The 22,983-nt window shown below is 44.1% G+C and overlaps 1 long non-coding RNA gene across 1 annotated transcript in view; it reads left to right on the top strand.

Moving 5' to 3' along the window:
* LOC146811050 (uncharacterized) overlaps nt 1–5,034 on the top strand; it is a 53,355-nt gene extending 48,321 nt beyond the window's left edge. The window contains exon 3 of the long non-coding RNA XR_014965771.1: nt 4,992–5,034. This is a non-coding gene — a long non-coding RNA (uncharacterized LOC146811050). The remainder of the gene's footprint in view (nt 1–4,991) is intronic.
* Nucleotides 5,035–22,983: the final 17,949 nt, after the last annotated feature.

The following is a 22,983-nucleotide window of genomic DNA, read 5'->3' as shown; positions in this document are numbered from 1 at the left end:
TTACAGGGACGTAAGTTATAGTTAGATCAGTCAACTATAACTGCTGAATTTCACTGGTTGTGTACGAGTGAAATCTGAGCCTAACTATAACCTCCCTGTAAGGTTTGTGTTTTTTAGTGAAAGAAAAACCACGGCTGTGGTCGAAACGTGTATTTCTACTGCCAAATAAAACTACTAATCTTTAATCGGTGCGGCTCGAGAATCTTTTTCTTGTATTAGATTAATTTCTTTGGAAAAAAAAGAATATATATATGTGATCAAGTCCCCATGCAGGGATGAAACGCGTAATGGCTGCTGTGTTGTGGATGTAACCCAAAGGACAATAAACCTATCGGTATTTAAAGGATTGTGGTCCGTGCTCTTTTTGCCGTGGCTGGTGGCAGAATCGCGGAGAGGAAGAGTGCTTGAGGATATATATATATATATATATATATATATATATATATATAAAAATTTCTTTTTTTTTTTTTTTTTTTAATAGAGTTGCCCCTAGCGAAGATACACTCTCAGACAGATTTTTCGGTTTTTCTTCCGACCAGCAGCATAGTCAGCAACTTCAAAGGGATTACAAACCTATGGCCTAATGCATTTCGGCCACAGCAGTTCATGTCCCTCCTCCCTTCCCCCCCCCCCCCATTTTACATTTTTATATAGCCCCAGGGAGGTGGTGGTCCCTGGGGGTCGGAGAGTCTGAGTGCCCCCGGGATCTTGCCCACCAGGGGGCTATAATGTAAACAAGCGCTGCAGGCCGTGCTTGTTTTTTTTTTGTTATTATTATTTTTTGCTGCGAATTTGCAGCAATGTTTTTTTTTCTCAAAAAAATGCTTTTATGCAGTTACGTGGTTCCAGGGGAACCACAAGACCAAGGCTTTGGGGATCAGGGACTTCCTACTGTGCCCCCTTTTCTGTTTTTTAAAACTTTTTTTGTGGGACTCGTCTGAAGCCGAGTCCCAAGATGGCTGTTAACACTTCCTGGTTGAAGTGTTGGCAACCAATCAGAGATCTGCATTTCCCTGCACAAGCTTGTTGTTATTCACAAGTCCACAGATATCACTATCTTGATTTTCTTAAATTTCTCAGCAACTACTGAACCGATTTACAATAAATAACTGAAAGCGTGATCTACGTAACCAAATCTACCTTTCTGCCAAATTGAATGTAATTCCATCCAGTGGTTCAGGCTGCAGGCTTGAATAAATATTCTATGGGAATTAACATTGTAAACACACTTTTTTTGACTGATGCCTCACGTTTCAACAATGTTACTCGTGAAAAAAGGAGCTTCGCACTCTGAAACGCATAGAGTTGCACTGCCAGGAATAAAGTTGCTTGAAAGCATTTGGGCCGTGGTGTGTTGTTCCTGTAAGAGGATACGACGCGTCTGTTGGAGATATAGGGGCTCGCATCTTAACCACTTCAAATATAGTTGGAATTCAAATGCACATCAGCATCAATCCTCACACTTTTCTTATTCAATGAGTGGGCATTGGTACGTGCTTATTGATGAGATGGTTTGGGTAGTCTCTGCCATATACACAACAGCAAAATACTTTCCACCCAGACAGTCATACATCCATACGATACCATCTAACTTTTAAGCATCTATCTCACTCCTTTTCAATTCAGATCCATGCTTAGGCTCAGCAACAAAGGACAATAAGAGCACACATTTGATTCTTACAGATGACATCAAAATTCTTCCCATATAGGCTGCATGGAAGAAACTATCGTTCATCCATAGCCCACCTACTGAAAATAGTATCCTATCCATCACCAAGAGAGTTTCAAGGCCTTATCAGGAGTACTAAGCACCATATCAATTCAACAATATAATACACATTATAATGTTAAAGGCTTATTGTTTCAGATAAGTGTAATGTATGTATCACACTGTTTTTAGATTTTACAAGTAAATATCTTAGTGAGTGGACTTTTTTTTCCTGATTGTGGACATGGTGTTTCTCACTCTCAAAAGTATTCATATTCGTGTACAAGAACCCACAGACTTCAATGAAAGAAAGTCGTTTATTAGATCTTAAATACAATAATCAGCATGAATGATGTTAGGAAGCAGCTGCAATTCTTTATATTCAAAACAAGTGCTGCTACCTCGTAATAATAGATTGCAAAAAAGAACTGTTACCTCGCGGTCAAAGGAGATACTTGCACAAGACCCAACACATGTTCCCCCTTTATAATGGCACAAACAGAAATGGACACGATACAACATCAGGGCTCTAAAAATCATAGAAAATGCACTAGACCTGCAGGTCTAGTAACCTACAAAATCTCCTGGACCCAACTGAAATGCACTTGACCTCTAATCTGAAAGCTAAACAAATGTGACATGTTAACAAGATTTAAAAGCATTTTTATTGCTCATTTACTTTGTGAGCAATAAAGATGCCTTTAAATCTTGCTATCTTGTCACATTTCCCCTGTTTTCAGAGGCAGAGGTCAAGTGTCAGTTTGTATTCCTAGGGCGAGTAGGACCTAAAAATAGCTTGTCCCGAATTAATCTGACTCGCAAATGCGAGCGGTCGAGTGAATTTTTCGACCCCTGAACATAAAATATCACTCACCACATGCATACACCTACTGAGACATACACTCACACTCAGAAACTTATTCTATCACTCCAATAACATTATCCCTAGGTCTTCCAGGTGATATGCATGTTCTGTGTGACCTTCGAATACTGTGCTTCGAGAAGATAACTTAGCATTGGCGCAAAGTGTAGGAAAGTGGGTTTCTGTTGCAGTAACCACCCCCCTGCCCCACCGTTCTCCAGGTTTCTAATGTACATTGACTTGATGTGCCCTGGGTCCCTGCCAATCAGGTTCCCAGGGCCTGTGCTTTCCCAAAACTGTACCCACAATTGGCACATCTCTGGCCACAGGTAAGCCCCTTGTTAAAGTACTAAGGGCACTGTACTAAGGGCACTGTGACCAGGGAAGGCCTCTAAGGGATGCAGCACCTATTGTGCCACCCTTAAGAGTCCTGCACCTTAACACCCATACACTGCCATTGCAGGCTGTGTGCTTTGGTGTAGAGAAAAGTGAAGAGTCAACATGGCACACATCCCTGTGTGCCAAGCCTGCAACTCACTGCCTGGGGCCTAGGCAAGTCACCCCTCTAGCAGAGTGCACTAGACCACAGGTGAGGGTACAGTTGCATGAGCACTGTGCCCCTACAGTGTCTAAGTCCATTCTTAGACATTGTAAGTGCAGTAAAGCCATAAAGAGTATATGGTCTGGGAGTTGGTAATTACGAACTCCACAGCTCTGTAATGACTTTACTTAAACCTGGGAAGTTTGGTAGCAAACTTCTCAGCACATTAAACCCACATTGATGCCAGTGTGGGATTAAATGTGGGATTTAATGTAAAATGTACACAGAGGGAATCTTAGAAATGCCCCTGAAAAACGACCTGGCCAGTCCCGGTGTGGTTCCTGAATTGCTGCCCGCCTTTTGCCACCACCAGTTAGGTTTCTGGACCCCTGAGTAGAGGGCCTCCACTCTCTGGGTCCAGGAATCAAAGCCCATCCTGGGCAGAGGTGTCATGCCTTCTCCCCCAGGATGGGCTGGGTCCACGAAGTGGAAGCTTCAAAGGCCTGCTGCCTTTCGTAAGCTGTCCCTGCCTTCTGCTGCCCCCAGCTACTGGCTCCCACCGGTTCTGACCCCCACTTTGGGTGGGAGAATCGGCGGGAAAACCAAGTTAGGAGGAGACGTGTGTCCATCTTTGCCAACCCCACCCTCAGGTGCGGGGTGAGGTGAAGCGCACATCTCAGTCCCCTCCATCTTGAAGATGAGGGGATCCAGCCAATTAGAGAGAGGCTCATTCCCCCTCACACTGGAGTGTGGCATAATAGGCAGTGTACCCACCCCAAGGAAGAGACCTATTGATCTCAACCTGCACACCCCTGTAAATGCCCCTAAATTTAGTATTTAGGGGCGATCCTGAAGCTTGCCTCCTCAGATTGGAGGAAGAAAGAAGAAGGATCGAAGAGCTGTGCTGTCCCAGGAAGAAGAGGACACAAACTGCTTTGGCCCCAGCCCTACAGGCCGGTTCCTACTCCGGCCTGACTATATTGAAACCAGCAGCCCCTCAGAACCCGGAGGACCTGCCCTGTACTCATCTGCAAGACTGTCTCCCGTGAGCACTACATTTGCTCAGCAAAGACTCCAACTCAGAACACCAATCCAGGCGGTTCTACATCACTCTGCACCCTTTGCCAACGGCTCGAGTTCGAGTGGCCCAACACCCCGAGGATGGCTCCTCAGCGATCCTGACCTGGGATCTGGTGATCCCCTGACCTACCTCAAGCTTCAAGCTGATATCTGCAGCCTCAACCGGAGCTGGTAAGAAGATCCAATGCCAAAAGACCCCCCTGCACCGATGCCCAAAAGCCTTTTTTGGCCCAACTGATGGTGTCCAGGCATCCCCCAAGAACCCAACTTACCTCTCCTGCCGGTGGTCAGATTGAGAAAGCCTCCCTGCCTGAGCCTGCAGCCTTTTCTTCGAACCGGAGATATCCATTGCAAACCACAGGGCACCCAACGTCTTCTTGGCACTCTGCATCCGGCCGCCTCCGTGCCGCTGGTGGTGCAGCTCCTGTGCTGGTTGTTGGTCCCTGCAGTGCTGATTCTATCCCCAAGAGCTTTGCTCCCACACCCGAATGGCCTGCTCATAAGCAGCCCCTGACTGAGGTTCCCAATTGGCTAACATTGGCACCCAGCACTCTGCACTTGGGCTAACTGGTGCCGCTGGTGGTGCACTTTGAGTGCTAACTTGTGTCTTGGGGAATCTTGGTTCTAACCCCCGACACCCAGCTTTGTAACTCGTTTACTTACCTGCAAATCGATAACATTCTTTTTCTCCATAGGAACCCATGTTGTGGTTTTAATGTTCAGTGTCAACCTGTTTTTGTATGAAACAAAAGTAACTGTGTTTAAAACGTAAAACTGTCTTACTTACCTTTGTATTGTAGGACCCACAGTGCGATATCTAGACATATCACCCGAGTAGCTGTTGTAACTAAAAAGTAATTCGTAAGTAATTTCAATGTATTTTTAACTGTTTTGAAAGCAAATACAAACATGTAACAATTCCAATTACAACTACAATTGCATTTTCTTGTAAAGTTTTGCATTTGAAAGCATATTTTACTTACCTGTGCCAAGTCCTGCTTGGTTCTAGAAATAAAACATAAGTATACCTTTTTTATACTTACCCAGTTGGTCTGGATTCAGTCTCTTAGTGTGTGTCATCACTTCTTGTCTGAGGGAATACGGTAAATGCTTAAGACATCCTCCTGATAAGCTTAACTGCTCGACCACACTACCACAAAGAGAGCTGTTAGTAATTATCTAATTTAGCCTCTGTTATATGTCTGGGGATCCCCTGGAATCTTTACACACTATACCTTACTTTGGTATAGTATATACAGATTATTTTCAACAAATAGAGAGAAATGGTTATATTCAATAGGGAACACTCCCAGTACCCTTGAGACAAATACAATAAACAAATTAAGGAGTATACGCTGAGGAGAAAAGAAAACAGCGAGATACGTGAAGGAGAAAAAAAAGGAAAATTGTTCCTTTTTAAGAAGACCCCTCACTCACCAACCTAGTTGGTGACATGCTTCATCATTGGGGTCCCACCCGAGTAGCCGAATGCTACCCGGGTGTGCTTCAACGCCTGATTACAGCGGAGCAGGTTTTTTACGCAATGACAGTGCAAGTGAATGTGAAAGTGAGTTAAAAATGTCTTTATAGTTCTCCCTACAGTTTAATATGGAGCAATAAGACAAGATTAAAAACAAGGTGTGATACCTAAACAGGTTAAATTGACCTAAGGTATCTGTCAAAAGTGAAAAGTGGTGGTCTACATGTTTCAACCTTTCATGGATATCACTAGGTTTTCTTCAGGACCTATGAAAGGACCCAAGCGGTATGCACACGCTAAGGTGCACCCGTCTCTGGGTCACACATGAACCATGCCGCGTACTTACGGTATGAGAACCTTTCAGCCTTCTGTGAAAGGATAAAAAATTCTGGAAGACAAACAATCACACACAGATTATGTTATTACTGTGTAGTGGTCAATTCATTCCTTTCATTTGTATCTGCATTGTGAGAATTATAACGTGGTATGTGTAATTTTTCCACACACACCATGCACATCGTCCAATTTGTGGCTGTGAGTTCGTGTAACCACAGTGGTGCAAATCCACCACTATTTGTAGTATCAAACCCACAATAAGCATTTTCCCAGTGGGTGTCACAACGCTCACCTAAAAAGGGGAGCATGTTTCGCAGTGGATCTATAAAAATATACATGTGCACAACTCATACTGCTGTACTTGTGCCAATGTGAACAGACCAACAGACATGTAGGAAAAAAAAAAAATCAAGCTTACTAGAGACTAACTTCCGCCTCGCCCCATGGCACACATTCTCTCACTACCAACTTTGGATGAGGAGAACCAAGTACAGCCCTTGGAACAGAGTCCGGACATCATAACTAGGTCGCCAGCTTTCACATACCGACGATCCTGTGCATCCTTATACTTCAGTGGTGCATTTACATGTCACCCACCATCCCCACATGGTGACATCTGCTCTCCGCTCAGAGCACATTCAATATGGATCCCAATACTGCCCCACAATAGAACAAAAAGAGCCACTTTGGTATCAGCCTTCGGTGTGGCATGAATGGCCCACAACAGCAGGCTCTACAATTGGCCAAACCAATCCATTGACAAGCAATAGCTGAATGTTTTCATTAATCATTTTACAACAGAGCATCACCAACACTTTGCTTGTGGAGTGGTAAAGTGACATTGTGACATGCTTAATATGAGAACAAGACATTTGAGTAAGTCAACAAACTCTCAAAACAAACTAGGAGCCATTGTTGGTGTCCAAGTCATCTGGCAAATTGGTGGTGACAATGTCCTTGGGGCAAACATGCTCTCAAGGAATTCTATTACTGTGTTTGTTTTGGCTTAAATGACATTTGACTTGTGGCCAACAACTATAGTTATCTACTCCCACAATGCTATACTTCACCATGCCCTTCAACCAATTGAGGGGCCCAGTGATGTCCAACCCTACTTGGACCAAGCCTTATCCAGCATCCGCACAGATTTCACTGGAATGGGGTCCGTAACCTGCAATTTATTACTAACAGCACAAGGCCTGCACTGTCTACTGTTCTAAACATCTGTCTGAACCCGGCCACCAAAACTATACTCTGATTCTACATTTCATAATCTCATGCCAATAAGACCTTCATGGGGCATCTCCACCTCCTTGCCGCACAATTTGTGGGGCACAACCAATACAACCAAGTCCTCAAACACCCTGTAGCATTGGAAAGCTGAAAAACTAGGAGACAATAAGCATAAACATCACCCACCAAAGCCTTTGAAGTTGGTGACACTTCTTTCATGTACTGCAAAACCTACTTAAGGACAGGTTAAAAGTTTCCAATCACCCCATCTCTGTGATGGCTCCATGAGTAATATTGGCTAACACACTTACAGTAACCTCATCTTTATTCTGCTCTCCACTGCTACCCTCATTTGCCTTCAGTGGCAACCAAGACAAACAAACTGACATAAAGCTTTTGATGTTGATTTTTATTTCATCTGGTAGCAGATGAAACATCAGTGGCGTGATCCAAACTGTTATTGCACTTTGTCATGCCACGTTTGGCATGTATGGTTTGCTCCGCTGTTCACAAGGCCTTCAGCACACTTAAGTCCTCTGTATAAGACCCCCTTGCCTTCCCGCCTCTCCACCTACTGTCTATGTCCATAGTTGCCCTTAATGGTCTTTTATGTCACTCACATGCATGCAGTTGAAAGGCCACCAGTTCTGAGGATGGAACTTTCCAGACAGCTTTGCAATTCCTGACCTCTTGCAAGGATTTAGAGAATGGCGGCCATTTTGGGTGTAATTGTATAAATACTGCTCCCTCTTTTTACAGCTGCTTGGCTTTGTGACTCTCAGGTAGAGAGCACCTTCTTCAAGCCGACCAGCCTCAATTCCTAGCACCCAGCTCCTTACCTGCTGAACCTTCTCAAAATATCTCGGACTGTGTCTGGTTTCACAAGGTGAGTTGATTAAAATCAAAGAAGGAGCACATGCATCCCCTTAAACTAGAGAGGAAAATAAAAGGCACCACAACCTAGAGAAAAGAAGGTAATGTAGATCTCATCTATTTTTCCATAAGGGATTGTCAAGTGATCCCCAATTCCTAAAACCCCCTGAGAGCCGTAAGAAAGAAGCGAGGTAGAATCTGAAGCCGCTCGACCCGCTGGGACTGACTACGTCATCTCTCACTCACTCTCATCCCAACCCCTCTTCCCTTGGAGGCTATTGTCATCAGGCAGTGCTTCCCAACCTATGTGTTGAGTCAATTAGCCGGCAGTGGGATCGGTGGCCTTCTCTTCACTTCTGCAGACCTCCAGAGTTGGTCAGGTGAGTGGTGATTAGCCGTGACATGTTGCACCTCTTGAATCAGACATTTGTATCCTAAATAATACACACTCAATACAGCAAATTTACAATTCTCACCTTTAAGGTTGTTCTCCTTTCTTTCAAAAGGTGAAGAACATGTTCTGACTTCCAATCATTTGCTTCCCTGTACTGTGCATAAATCAGACTATCATCCTGAAAGCATACAATATCTTGAATACCCTTAAATAAAATCTTAATGCTGGAAGACTGCGAATGTCAACCCGAAAGGCGTCTGTTTGAAATGTATAGCACCCTCCGGAGTGAACGAGGAAGTTAACTGATGTGACTTACTATGAAGTACTATCTGATGATATACTGACATCCTGTCGAGTGTTATAAAAACTTTTGCATCCTTTAAAAGGGTCAGTATCTCTGTAATGTTGAGCAGAGGGTGTCTCTCTACCCAAATTCTTGCATTCAGGGCTTTAAGGTCAACATGGTTTAGGGATTCTTCTCATGAACAGAACTATGCTTGGAACCATAGAACATCAGTATGTAGGAACTGAGTCATCAATCCACCTCAGTATCTATGAGTCAGAGTCCGACTGGCTATAGGGCCTCACTTGCCCTCCTAACCTTACCAGAGAAACAAGTGAATTGGCACCCCAGAAAACAACACTCTCCACCTTCTCAGGGAGTGTGGTAACAGGACATAGCCTTTTGCTCTCTCACTCGTATTGGGCCACCATAAGATAACCACGAGACACGAAGGAAGTTTAGAATATTTATTTATAACTATTGTGCTCTGAAATGCAGTATAAGTGCCACTATTAGAAACAAAGGAATACCAAAAATATTGTTAGAATGGGTAATAAACCACATTCCATGAAAAGCCTTGTCATGTTATGAGACAGAGTAACCTAAACCCCCCCCTCCCTTGCTACTAAAGCTAAATGATTATATAAGATTTCTGCGATTATTAGCAGACCCCGTACCTTAGCATACACAGATGGGCGTTCTACATCTCAGCAGAGTGCTCTTGTCTCAGAACTCTTGTTCCTTGTGGGTGTTTTTAGCTCCTGTGCTCATCAATATGACAAGACGTGTGCACATAAACAATAGCTGCATTTCTGTGCTATGTCTGGGTGCTAGTGCCTGGCCAGAAAGAATAACAAGGGACATTGTTGTTTGGCATTGTCGGTGGTGTTCAGACTTAATCCCAGGAAAAGAATAGAATGCGAAAACATATGCAGGCTCGTGTGAAAGTACAATGTGGCACAAAGCAAGCATGTTTATTTAGTAGAGTGTCCAAAAGACAATAAGGCCTACTACATGCATAGCCAGGCCAACTTAAGGAAAAATAGAATGGGCCATGCAGAAAACACATGACAAACACATATCCTAGGCCACAGGCCAAAACAACAAAAGACGACGACTCAGATACCTCTGTCGGTTCAAGGACATCCTGTTTGCATGATTATTCAACTCCTCATTTCTGTCCTCACAGCTAGAGGAACTCTCCTCACCTTGTGCATAACTGATACAGTTTCTGATTTCAGTTGAATTTTATGTAAACAACATCTAGCTTTCATTGCTTATTTGTAAATACATCCAGAAACATTTGTTCCTACTCCTCTTGTCCCAAAAGACATGCATTCAAACATACCATCATCAATAAAACTTGCTGTGAGTTGCTGGTGCCTAGAATTATATCCAAATTCCTCTGCTTCACCATCCCAACAAATTCAAACCATCCTTGGCTAATACACCATACCGTGTGTGGAATTTCCATCAAAAGACAAACCAGTTTCAAATTCACTCAACACATTTTTGGTTTGCCTTGTATGCCACAGGCCTGGCATTTTTCAGCCTTAAAGTCACATTCCACATCCATAATATCTGCCTCCCTTGGACCTTCTCACAGAGAAGTTTGTGTATTTCACTTTGCAGGATTTACTGATAGTAACCAGAGTAGCGACGGTTTGAAGATATGATGCTGAGGACATTTCCACTATATAGGTAGCAGTTCTTGCTTTACGGAAGCAACCTCAATTGACTTACCTAAAGTCAAATAGAGAGACTCTAGGGTTATACGTTTTGAATGCAATTTAATAGGTAACGATTTGTTTTGTTTTGGCTTCCTTAGAACACTTTTTTGGGAGATAATTAATTAGTGAATTCAACACAGAATAAATAAATACGAATCCAAACATTGGTGAGTGACATTACACTATGCAAAATAGTATATTGGCATGTTAAGGCTGCAATGGCATAGAGGGAGTTATACTTGCCTAAATATTGTTTATACTACATAAGGGACTTGAAGCACCCACATATGAGTGCAATAGGGATTAAACCTTTTCTCTAATACTGCTTTTAGAATAGAACCAACGGAAGATTGCAAAGCAGATCAATAAATAAGTAGGATTGATTATGTACTTGCCATTGTAATACAGAGGCTTGTTTATTGAGGCAACAACATTGTTTCTAAATGGGACCTGGGCGCTTTAGTATAACATGTTTACAAATGTCCTTTAAATTTGCAGACTGTTCATTTTTAAAACGTCTTGAGAAGAGTAGTAAGGACAGTGCTTGGGAAAGCCATAGAATTGGTGATGGAAGATTATCAAGACAGCACGTTTTTGTTAATATTGGAGGTATGTAGTCAGTGAAGTTTGGATCATAACAATTCTCATTTACCGAAAACTTTTTATGAGGGACTTAAACATTTCTTAAAATTATCATGAATTGGGTGGTAATTTTTATTGAGGAATGGTTTTGTAAGATATTTGGATGTGTTAATAAGAAGTTTTGATATATTGTTTTCTTCCCCATCTTGACTTCTGAGTACAGTATAGAATGGATGGAGATGTTGGAGATAGGAGATGTTGTTTTATTAACAATATGTAATAGATAGGTTAAATTGGATTCTTTTGGGACTATGAAGATGTAATGAGAATAGCTTGTGATATGCTTTTTATTTGTTCTATTATTTCAGCCCTGATGATGTCCTTATAGGACGAAACGCATTGGCTGACTTAAAAAGTGGAGTTTGATGCAAATTATGGAGCACAGTTCAGATACTGGAAATGAAAATCCAGCATGTTTGAAATGAACTTTTGTTGATTTTTATAATAAAGAAGAACTTTCAATTGAATCTACTGCCTGAGGACTCATCATTAGAAGGATTTCAATAATTGATTGAGATACGAACTGACATTGGCGCTCCTCCTCTCTAGAGTCTATTTTTCTACAATGGTGGTTACTGTGCGGTGGACCACGAGGAGTGAGCACTAACATTCTCTGAATACATTTTTCTTAAAATCATTAATCATCTAGTGAGCTGTGGTACTAAGCCCTCACCGCTGGAGCTGGACTAATAGGATTGTTGATCAAATAGAGAGAAGTCAACAGCCTACTGAATGTTCCTGTTATTTATTTTCCGCCATCTGATCCCTTATCATTTCTTCCACAAAAGCTTTGTACTTAGCCATGGCAGCTAAGAACCTAAACATTTCCGCAAAGCTTTCAATGGCCTCATCGGTAGATGATGTTTTAAGTAGAACAAGTTTCCCTCTCATAATACATTTTTGCGAAGTTTAAAATGTGAATCTAGTATCTACTGAGCTGAGTTATATTCATGAACAACATTAGTCTCTCCAAACACAGTCTCCCAAAGCAAATGTTTGGGACCTATTCTGTCTTTCGGGCTTGGGTAATATCTTAACAGCATCCTTTTTATTGCCTGTAAAAACACACCCTCAATGGCATCGAAGTAAGTTTCAAAACCTTCCTTCCACAGTTCCCAGTCAATGTCCAGCAGCTCAGGATTGGGAAGTAAAGACAGGTAAGGTACCATGTTTTGTTGCACACTGGAACTGCAGCAAACATCTGAAATGAATCTCATGGTATCACTGTAGATTTTCTGGCTGCAACTGAGTTGTTTCCTGCCATACATCAACTAAAAAGCTATTTAATAAAATAATTCCTAACATAATACACACATGCAGCGTCACACACACAATACGAATTGCAGTAGCAATTGTCACAGGGTTAATGGCAGTGTTAAGGCTCAGTAACTGCCAGGATAAAATTGCAACCCAGAGTAACTAGAATATGACACCTAGGGGCTGATTGCAAGTTTCAGTGGTGTGGGAGCGGGTGGTACGCCACAGCCCTGCCGAGATTCGGCACCACCCGCCTGCCAGATTATGACTTAAAAGTGTTCTGGCAGGTGGGCGGCGATGCATCCTACGGCAGTGCCTTTGAAATAGGACCGCACAACAAGGTTCCTGCACTGCATGGACTCGAAAGTAGGGCCCCCTTTGTTCCCTCGCCACCACAGTGTACATGGAGGATTAACCTCCATGACACCAGTGGCGGAGAGAAACTCATAATATGCTTGGGGGAATCGCCAGGGAACAGTGGTTTCATGTCGGTGTCGGCAGTCCCAGGGTGCTCCAACCACCTTACTCATAATGGGGTGGTCAGACCTCCAGTGCATGGTGGCTGGACCGACACCGCCGCACCCCGCGATGCTGACGGTCCTCGGTCTGCCAGACTCATGATCATGCCTAAAGAGTTCATGGTGTGTGCGACACTGATAACAAGATGAACACTGGGTCTTCCGCAAATTCAATAATATACATGCCTCATAGGTGTATTGTCACAAAAAGGTGTGCATATCCCTGCAATGATCGCCCTCAGCAAATATGGCATATGACATGGGTATTAACCAGGTTGGCAGAGGCGGGCCTGGTCATTGCCCTTCACTGACATAAAAGAACAGCTTTGTATTAATTTTATATGAACTGAAATGTACTGAATCTGAAAGTTTGCTGAATTTGAATCTGTGTGAGCGCACCGTTAACTCTGCACATAGCACTTTGACTGCACAGTTAACTTTGCAGGAAGCACTGTAGGCATAATTTCCTGGTAAAGTAATCTTTTATCTGTGCCATAGTTTTAAGATTTTTTAGTCTTTTAAGGGGCTGGAATTCAAGTAGGCACTATAAAGTGTTCATGGAAGATGGGGAAGTTGTAGGCCACGGAGTGACGTCATTTTGTGAAGGACTCGCTCTAGTGCTCTAATGTTAAGGAGGAGCAGTCTCTACATTCCCGCAGCGCAGACGTACGACCATCTGCGACACGGCCAGTTGAGGTATTGGGGTCTGGTGTTGAGGGATTTGTAGGTGTGGGTGAGTAGCTTGAAGGTTACTCTTTTCTCAACTGGGAGTCAGAGGAGGCCTCGTAGGTGATGGGTGATGTGTTCATGGTGTGGGATGCCAAGGACGAGTCTGGCAGCGGTGTTCTGGATGGTCTGGAGTTTTCAGAGTTGGGATTTGTTGATTCCGGCGTAGAGGGCGTTTCCGTAGGCCAGTCTGCTAGTTATGAGTGCGTGGGTGATGCTCTTTCTGGATTTGAGGGGGGATCCACTTGAAGTTCTTGCAAAGAATGCTGAGGGTGTTGAAGCACGTGGATGAGACAGCGTTGATCTGTGGGGTCATATTGAGGGAGGAGTGGAATATGATGCTGAAGTTCCTGGTGTGGTCCGTGGGCGGTGGACCACCAGGTGTTGCCCATGCTGAGGGGGTGGGTCCAAGGACGATGACTTCTGTCTTCTCCGAGTTGAGCTTCAGACAGCTGCTCTTTCATTCTTTCCTGGAAGCTGAGTCTGGTGGTGTTGGGTTGCTTTGTGAGGGAGAGAATGAGCTGGGTGTCGTCGGCATAGGATACTATGCTGAATCCATGCTGTCTGTCGATGGCGGCGAGGAGGTCCGTGTAGATGTTGAAGAGCGTGGGGGCTGAGCGATGATCCTTGGGGTACTCCGCAGTTGATCTCTGTGGGTTCGGAGAGGAAAGGCAGGAGTCTGATTCTTTGGGTTCACCCGGTGAGGAAAGAGCGAATCCAGTTGAGGGCAGTTCCCTGAATGCCGGTGTCGTGGAGTCTGGTGGTGAGAGACAGTGTGGAAGGCTGCAGAGAGGTCTAGTTAGATGAGGGCAGTCGCGTGGCCCTGGTCGAGGAGAGTGGGGATGTTGTCTGTAGAGGTGAGGAGGACGGTCTCGGTGCTGTGGTTGCTGCGGAATCCGGATTTGGAAGAGTCGAGGATGGAGTTGGCTTCAATGAAGTTCGTCAGCTGGATATTGACAATCTTCTCAGTGACTTTAGCTGCGATGGGGAGGAGAGAGATGGGTCTGTAGTTTTTGAGGTTCGTAGGATCTACGGAGGGCTTTTTGAGGAGGGCCTTCACTTGTGCGCGTTTCCAGTCGTCGGGGAATGTGTGTGATTCAAAGGTGACGTTGATGGTGCGTTGTAGCTCGGGTGCTATGGCTGCGGCGGCTCTGTGGTAGATGTGTGGCGGGCAGTGATCCGTGGGGGCTCCTAAGTGAATGCTCTTCATGGTCGTGGCGGTGTCTTCGGTGGTGACCGGGGTCTAGGCGGAGATTGTAGGCTGGCTGGAGTAGGTGTGGTTTCAGTGTCTGTTCAATGAAGTTGTCGTAGAGGGAATTGATTTTGAGATGGAAGTAGGAGACGAGTTTGTTGCAGAGGTCCTGGGTAGGTGTGACGTCTGAGGCTTCACTGGGGGGTTTGGGGATTTCCTGAATGATGCTGAAGAGTTGCTGGAGTTTGCGAGGAATTTGTCCTGGATGAAGGTCCTTTTGGTGGATCTGATGCGTTGGTGGTGTTCTGTCATGGCGTTCTTGTAGGTGGTCCAAGCTTCTGGGGTTTTGGTGTTCCTCCATACTTTCTCAAGACGTCTGCAGGTGCGTCTGAATTCTCGGAGGTCGGTGGTGAACCAGGTGGCCTTCATGGGGCGCTGTCTGTCGGAGTTACGGAGGGGGGCGATCTTGAGTGCGCAGTTGGTGATCCATCTGGGTAGTTTGTTGGCTGCAGAGTTGACGTTGGTCGTGGTGGGAGGGGGATTGTGGTTGAGGGTGGAGTTGAGGTTCACCTCGGTGAACTTGCTCCAATTCCTTCGCGGGCGGTGTGGTGTAGGTTTGTGAGCAGAGACTTTTTCGAAGGAGAAGTGTACACAGTGGTTGTCTGTCCAGAGGGGTTGCATGGTGTGGCTGAAGTGGATGTTGTTCCTTCCTGCGACGATGGGGTTGACGGTGAGTCCTGCCTTGTGGGTAGGGGTGATGACAAGCCGCTTCAGTCCCATGTTGGCGAGGTTGCCCAGGAGGGCGGTGGAGTTGGGGTCGCCGAGGTTGTCGAGGAGGAAGATCAGGTCTCCGAGTAGTATGTAGTCCATGGAGGTGATGGCGTGGGGTGTGATAAGGTCAGTGATGGTTGTGCCGAACGCGGTTCGTTGTAGGCTACACCCTCTAAACAGGAAGACCTAAAGCATGTCAGGTCCATTCCCAAACCCGGTTTTATTTAAGGCTGCCCTGATTAACACGCTCTCATTACACAAACATGTTCTAGATATATACAACCTGCTAGAGGAGAGTGGATTGGATGCCCTCTTCCTGACAAAAACATGGATGAATGATGTCTCATGCCCTGATCTGCCATTAGAATAGTTGTAGATTGTGCACTCCTAGTTTGAAACTATACTAATACCAGAAATTATTTGATCAGACTACTTTGTGTGCTACGTGTGACAAATGTCTGCCTGACATGTATAAGAAATACTAAACAAGGCCAAGTCCCTGTTGGCAACTTCGTCTCGAATGTGCACAGCGTAATGGATTAATACATCAATTATAGCATGTTTATCATCCCAAATTTTGCATTAGATGCTGTGTTTATTTCCATATACATTTCATTTTTTCATTTTTTCATCATCAATAATGAGTGCAAGTCCACGCTCAACATGTATTTCCACATACAATGATACAAAAGCTAAATACAAGATCCAAAAAACGTATTTACAAAGGTTGTAATACACACAAAATAACAAAAAAGAGGAGTAACGCCCAATGCCTTTCGGGACTGCTTGTCCCTTCGTCAGGGGTAAAAATGCACTTGTTCACACAAACACTTACTCACAAAAACGACCAAATGGCAAACTTGGTGAGGAGTCTTCACAGGTAACACTACATGTGGTGGCACAAAGAAAGATACTGGTGGTCTTGCAAATGCACACAGTCTTGGGCGCATCGAGTTAGGTGTGGCACGCACAGTGATTTAAAGTACTGCGAGGACATCAGGGCATTCTTTTAGGGCTCACATTGTATATATTTTGGAAATAGCAATTTCTACGTTTCTTTCATCTAATGACAATGTAAATAAGGTACCATGGAGTGTATGATGTATTTTTTAATTTGTTTTTTTTTCAACAGATTTTGCCCCAAAACTGATATCCTATTGTTGGGTTAACCCTTTCCCTGGGTGGACAGGAGCCTGACCCAATAATGTCCCCCCTCCGGCGTTGGCTAGAAATCTGGGTGTGATGTTTGATTCTCAGCTTTCCTTCAATGCCCAGGTTTCGGCGGTGGTAAAATCAGGCTTGTGGATCCTCCACATGCTCAGGAAATTCCTGTACTTTCTCCCTCATGAATCTCAGGTCACAGTGGTCAGGGTGCTGATCATATCCAGGCTGGATTATGTCAATCTTCTGCACCTGGGTCTACCTGACTACCTAGTCCAGCATCTACAAGTGGTACGGAACATGGAGGTCCACCTAATCCATAAATTACCTAAACACTCATCAGTGTCTCACTTCCAAGAGAAGCTACACTGGCTACCGGTGCGCAAGTGCATAATGTTTAAAACCCTGAGACTGGCCCACCAAGCCCTCCACAACAAGGGTTCCTCATATTTTAATGAGAGGATCACGGAGTACAGACCAAGAAGGTCACTACGCTCTAGCAATGCTGCCTTGTTTATAATCTCTCGTTTTAAAAAACAACAAAAAGGGGGGTCCTCCTTCACGGTCAGGATGGCAAGTATGTGGAACCAGATTCATTTCCATCTGAGACCAATCACAGAGGAAACAACCTTCAAAAAAGCACTGAAAACATATCTTTTCAAACTTTAGGGATTCTGGATACCTGACATGGGGCGGCTCCTCCATTATGGCGGAGGAGCGTTGCCCCACTGGTCATAGCCAGGAGATTTAAAAAATAATAACAATACAACTTTATTATCATTTTTTTTTTTTTATTGAACCGAATGGCCCTTGTCTAGGGTGGTTCAGGGCCATTGTCTATGACGGTAGCAGGCTGAGCAGGAAGGAGGAGAGTTGCACACTGTAAGTGTGGATGTCAGTTTTGACTAGTAGTCAGCGGTTCCACCTGACATATTCCAATGTGAGCACCTGTGGGTGGTTGGAAACATGCCCTTCTCTATTACAGTGCAGTGGTATCTTAAGTCTCAGTGGGTCCTGCACCAAGAGAACCTGTTGGATTCCATTAGGTGTCACAGGAGACTGCAACAGCTCTGCAGTGAGGGCTGCTGGACTGCAATTGGACCAGTGGTGGGCCCGTCTCCCTACCTCACTCAGAGGTAACGGCTGTTACAGATTAATCGTTCCTAGGTTGGGGAGGTCATTTGGGAGAGGCGGAGATCAGGGACCTCTGGTCTTCACAGGAAAACCGCTTCCACATAAACTTGTTGAAGTAGTGGGCAATTAGCTCGTTCCTTCCATCTGTCAAAGAGGAACAAGTGCAGGTTGTCACAGACAACACCAATACCAGGTGGTAGTGCAAAAAACAGGGCGGAGAGGGGTCGTAAGTACTGTGCCTGGAGGCCCTGCGCCTCTGGAAATGGCTGAATCATCATGGCATTTTCCTGATCATACAGTGCCTAGCAGAATCTTTAAACAATAGGGCGAGTGGACAAAGCCAAAGTTGCTTAGCAGATCACATATGGCAGCAGCACTCGGAGTGGCACAGGGCATGTTTCTGAATTAGGGAAAACCTGCAGAAAACACGTAGTGTCCATATGTTTGCACTTTGGAATTCCCAAAAGGGTTCTCTTCGGGAGACACCTTTCATTTGGGTTGGAGCATCGGACTCCTGTATGCCTTCCCGCCTCTACATCTCCAGACTCATCACATCTAGACATGAGCATCTGTCCTCTGACTTGACTGCCATTTTGGGTGGATCTCCTGTTGCAGCAACAGGGCAGGGTCCTGCACCCGAGCCTGTGCAACCTACGCTTCCATGCTTGAGTGGTGAAAGCTGATGACTTTAGATCTCCCTTTCAAAGTAGAGAGTGTCATATTGGCAGCCAAAAATCTAGGCTGACGCTAGGAGAAGTTTGTTATCTGGTGTTCTTCCCGCAATATCCAACTTTTACATGCCCAGCTGTCTGACGTATTACTCTTTTGTTTATCCTTAGCCCTTCAAGGTCTTGCTGTCGCAACAGTTCGATGTTATTTATTAGCTTTTTCAGCATTTTTATGTTTATCTGATTAGCCATCCTTATGCAAAGACCTGGTTTTTTTTTGTAAACAGACTTTATTAGGCATTTCGTAATATCATACAGCTCTTTACATCTCATGTATATTCAACAGATCTACTACTTTACTTCAATTAATAGACTACTAAAGCGGCAAGCGAGTACATTATCATTGAGACATACATGTTACTCCTACATACTTCATGGCTATTTCCGCCTCACCTTGGCTATTGTGTGCCCTTCTTGAAGGATCTTTGTGCTTACTTTGCCGGGCTATTGGTACTAGTGATTTACAGTCATACATCTTGTCTCCTAACTATCAAACATCCAACAACTAATTTACTCTCTCCCTCCCCCATCCTCCCCTAGGCGTGCCTTGTCATGATTTTCCGCTATGGGTCATACCCCATATGGTGTTTATTGTGTTGTTTTATCAAGTATTGGTCTAGAAACGATCCTGTAACCTCAACAGGTTCCTGTTCATTTCTTTTCACATGCAAAGACCTGTTGTAATGTGTTTTCTAAAACGACAGACCCATGTGGAGAGGATGTGGCGCAACAGCTAGAGTGGATGACTTTGTAGCTGGGAAACTGGGTTTGAGTCTCAGCAGGAGTCTCAGCATTCTACGATTCTGGGCAAATCACTTCATCCTCCTGTGCCTAAAAATTAATCCGTCTGTCTGTAATGCAATTTGTGGTCATGTACAGCGCTCCAATGCCTTTGGGCTGAGTTCGCAAAAAATTGCAAAAAAGAATTACAGGCAACACCATTTGTGATGCTTCCGTAGGATCTCGTTATCACATTTCTCTTTTTTGCATTGGTTTTTCAGTATTTACATGCATAGGTAGAAGAATAAGTGCCCAGTACATTAGAATAGCACCTCTACATACAGAGGGTCCAACATTCAAAGAAGTATGGGGTGTGTCTCATAGAGTCTCATCTGACATGCTGGTTGGATGTTTTACCCACACAATCTTTCCCCTTGTTATGGAATTTGTCTTGGCTAGGCAGTCCTTTGTTTCTGTAAGGGGCCCCCACCCTCAGTAGTCCTATAGCACTTAAATAATCATGTTTATAAATTTCACTCCAAGGACCCCATGCCATTATGAATTTCCGTGGAAAACCTTTTGCTCTGTATACCCTTCTTCAGCCTGTGTACACTAATCCATGATTTGGACCCATTGTGCCGGCTTGAGTATTTCTTCACTCCTCCAGAGTCAATCTGCATCCCTTTTAGCCACTATAAGGGCTGTTTTACAGAATAATAGAGTTTACCTTAATAGTGATTGGTCTCCCCAAATCTCCCAAACACACCACATACTAAGGGTCAGATTTATCAAAGTTCTGTGTCGCAAAACCTAAGGGAGACATATCAAGCCACACAAGGCCACCTTGCGTAGCCCTGCATGGCTTGATAAATCTAGAGGCTTGCACTACTCTGCCCCAGGGAGGCGTTCCATGGTGGGAGCATGACTGTTCTCACGCATCCGCCAATGGATTTTGGCGTATGCCCAGATTTACAATTCGTGGGAGACCTGGGAATGCATCAAAAGCAACGCCTTCTCAAGTGAGACGTAACATCTTTATTTCTTCTAATTATTTCTTCTTTCTTCATGTGCTGCATTTTGCAGTACACAGAGAAAAAGGAAAATACCTCTCAAGATTGTCTTTGTGCATGATGGTGTCCCTTCCTGAAAAAATACAATTCTGCCTACAACGCAAGCACCCTTGCACCATGACATAAGGGTGCCTGCGTTGGAACTAGGTAGCCAAAAGTGCGCCAGCACTAGGAAAGGACAAGAATGCACCGTATAGTGTTAAATACGGCGCATTCCTACCTTTTCATGCAGCACAGCAAGATGGCTTGCTGTGTTGCATGAAAGAAGGATAATTATGGGCCTTAGTTCCTGCTCTGAACCAATGGCTTACTACCATTCAGTGTAAACTAGACCAGAAGCACTGTAGCCATGGGAATTTCCACAACATAGGTAGTATAGTGCCTTTTTGGTGGCGCGCTCTTAGACACAAGTCAAAGAGGGTACCACCAATCTTAAGGAGTCACGGGTGACTCAAGTCCCTGTTACCCATCTTATAGAGTCAGTGGAGTATTTTAAGCTGAATCAGCCAAAAATCAGATAGTATTGTAATCTCCTCGGGTATTTACAGGCTTCCCAACAATCAGCATCTTCCAGGGTTCCCATATACTGCTCCGATTTGCTTTTGAGTCTGTCCATTGTAGTCTGGCCATTTTTGAGCAATGTCCTGTACATTTGTGATATCAAGTGTCTGCGGATGAGACCGCGTACATTCTATATGTGAGTGGTGATACATCACTAATGTCCTGCAGTAGGGCAGTGTATTTAGATTGAGCATGACGAACCTGCAGAACTGAAAGTTGTCATGCCTTTCTACATAGCACATTACAGTCTATTGCGCTGCCAGCTTTCTTTGTCCCTCCTCATTCATCTAAATAGGAATAGAGACTTCATTGCGTAGACCAAAAGAGAGTTCTGAGCTTTTACAGTGGTTGTACCAAGGACTATCACATGGACGATTAACCCCTTGTAGGGTTCTATGGGGTGAAGAGTGGAGAAGCTGGGTAGAAGAGAACCATCTCCGGATGGATTGGCCTGTGTATTAAAATCCAATCTGCCATGGATTGGCCAAGAACCAGCTTCCGGAAGGATTGCACACTTGTACCAGAGCAAACGCTGCTACTATTGTGCTGGTGTGGTATGTGCTAGTCTTGGACATCTGCCAGGCATCAGTTCACAGGTTCATGAAGCACTACTGGCTGGATAGCCAGATCTGGTGCAAAAAGCATTTTTCCCAATATGCAGAATTTCCTGTCTGAGCCACTCCACAGACCCACCACCTGGGGAAATATTGCCTTATTATCATTGACAAGTTGAGGAATCTGTGGTTAGTAGTTTTCATCAGAGGAACAAGCTACTTAGCTTCAGAAACAATGTTTCTGGCAGATACTCTATCCAACTGCTGATTCCACACCAACCCACCCTCCTTCCTGTTCTGTGAAATGGACTCTTCTTGCCCATGCTAATAAGATTCCATCTTAGAAATCCACACACTAGCATGATGTGATCACTAAGGATCCACGTCCAAAGGTGCAGACAGAGATCAGAAAGAAACTGAAATCAGCGCACGGAGGTGGGGACTATGAAGGGGGCCTGACGTTAAGTCTGTGGCCGGAAAAATATTCAGATCCAATGTGGAACCTGAGGGTATACAGAAAGTGAGGATTTACAGTTAGACAGAGTATCCACCAGAAAGAGATACTTTACCCAAGATAAGTAACTTGTTCTTTCTACCCTTCCTGGGTACAGTTGGGGCCCTGTGTTCACACCAGTTGCGCATGACTAGTGCTGGTGCTGCCAATCCTGAGCACATGAAGGTTTGCATAATGTCATTGCTTTTCTTACCCTATTTTTACAGTCTTTAAGCACACAATGCGGATATCCTTTTTCAGCTTCTTGAGTTTTCAACTCATCTCCTTTCCCTTGGACATTGGTAGATTAAGTGTACACTGGATATAATAAATATTTTTTTTGCAGTTCACAATCATCTATTGGGCTGATTTAATTGCATGTTGGATTCTTCACTTGGCAGTACATGATGAATTTCTTTGGATCTCAACCGCATGAATTCTCTGTTGTGTGATTCTGCAAAGTATATAGTGAGCATAATTGTGTCTTCACTTTCAAATACTTGTGCCTTGCTGGATTGGTTCTTATCAGCCTTACTATTCTAATTTAGGCTTTTTCCATTTCAGTTCTATGTAAATATAACATGCAGTTCATGTGTCGAGTACCTGGAATAATACTTTAGCACATATATTCTTATACAAGGTTTTTTCCACCTTTTTTCATATTAGAGCTGTCTAATAGTTCTCCATTTAAATGATTGCTCCACTTTGGAGCAAGTACTACTCACAAAATTCGGCATTTTTTTGGCCCAGCCATATTAATTGTCATTCATTTTTTAATTACTTTCTTCCAGTTTCCATTGTTGAAGAGTTAATTAAAGTACTTTTCCTTCTGGACCTACAGGCCTACTGTACGTTTCTTGATTTTTTCATTTATTTCCTACTGCAGGCCATATTCCTTGCTTGATTAACTCGTGACCTATCCCCACTAAATTACAG

The sequence above is a fragment of the Triturus cristatus genome, chromosome 7, assembly GCF_964204655.1.
Source record: "Triturus cristatus chromosome 7, aTriCri1.1, whole genome shotgun sequence".
Classification (NCBI taxonomy): Eukaryota; Metazoa; Chordata; class Amphibia; order Caudata; family Salamandridae; genus Triturus; species Triturus cristatus.
Note: the sequence above shows the minus strand (reverse complement) of the source record. Positions and strands in the feature narration are given on the sequence as shown.